The following is a 973-nucleotide window of genomic DNA, read 5'->3' as shown; positions in this document are numbered from 1 at the left end:
GGAGAAATATAGCAATAAGAAGACATTAAAACAGAACAGAAAAGCTTTCAAATTTATTGTTTATTGGGTACAAAGAGGTATAATTTAAAATATATTTCCAGATTTCCGAAATACAAATTACCACAACTGAGTTAACTAATATACTCTACTTTGGCCAATGATATGCATTACCCTAAAAGATCATAGAAAGGAGACTTTTAAGAGACCGATCATCATGGCGGACAGGAGGCAGGACTAGATTTCCACTCAGGACAGAGCAGAGTGCGGACCTCACATGGTGAATTTTAGCTCCGGATCAACGGTAAGAACAAACCAGCAGTCCTGAGAGGACCCACAGACCTTCCGAAGCGGACTGTTCCTGCAGGACCCGGGAGACCCCCGCAAAGATGTGAGTGCCCCAACTGCAGAAGTGGGAAAGGGAGACCCCCCTCTCCCAAACAGACACCCCACTGGGGAAGCTGAAGGTCTGTTTGCGGCAGAATTTCCAGCTTCACCTGGAGCTGAGTCCATCTGGAGAGCCAGGCGAAATACAGGGGTAGAGAAAGCAGCGGAAAGGCCAGGGGGCTCGCTGGGTCCCAGAGCAGCCCGTTCCTGCTGGCACCACAGCATCCATCGGGAGAGGAGGGGCAGAACTCCGCAGGGAGCAGGAAATCTCTAGCTGAACTTTGTAACAATTTGAACTGGGTGAGAATCCTCCCGGCCAGAAGTCAGAGGAGGGCACGAATCCGGTGTGCAGCCTCCACAGGCGGGGAAGAACCAAGTCTTTTTCTCTCGCAGCTGCGAGGCGGGTAGCCTGGGGCAGGTTTTCAAGCTCGTTTCCCTCTCCCACCTGGAAACGGACTGCAGACTGTTGGGGGTGCACGTGGCAGTGAGACCGGCCCTTCGGTTTGCATGGGAGCTGGGTGAGCCCTGTGATCGCCGGCTTCCCCCCACTTCCCTGACAACCTGCATGACTCAGCAGAGGCTTTCCCCC

This window comes from Piliocolobus tephrosceles, chromosome 3 (assembly GCF_002776525.5).
Source record: "Piliocolobus tephrosceles isolate RC106 chromosome 3, ASM277652v3, whole genome shotgun sequence".
NCBI classification, from domain to species: domain Eukaryota; kingdom Metazoa; phylum Chordata; class Mammalia; order Primates; family Cercopithecidae; genus Piliocolobus; species Piliocolobus tephrosceles.
The sequence above is the reverse complement of the archived record's forward strand: the minus strand, read 5'-3'. Positions refer to the sequence as shown.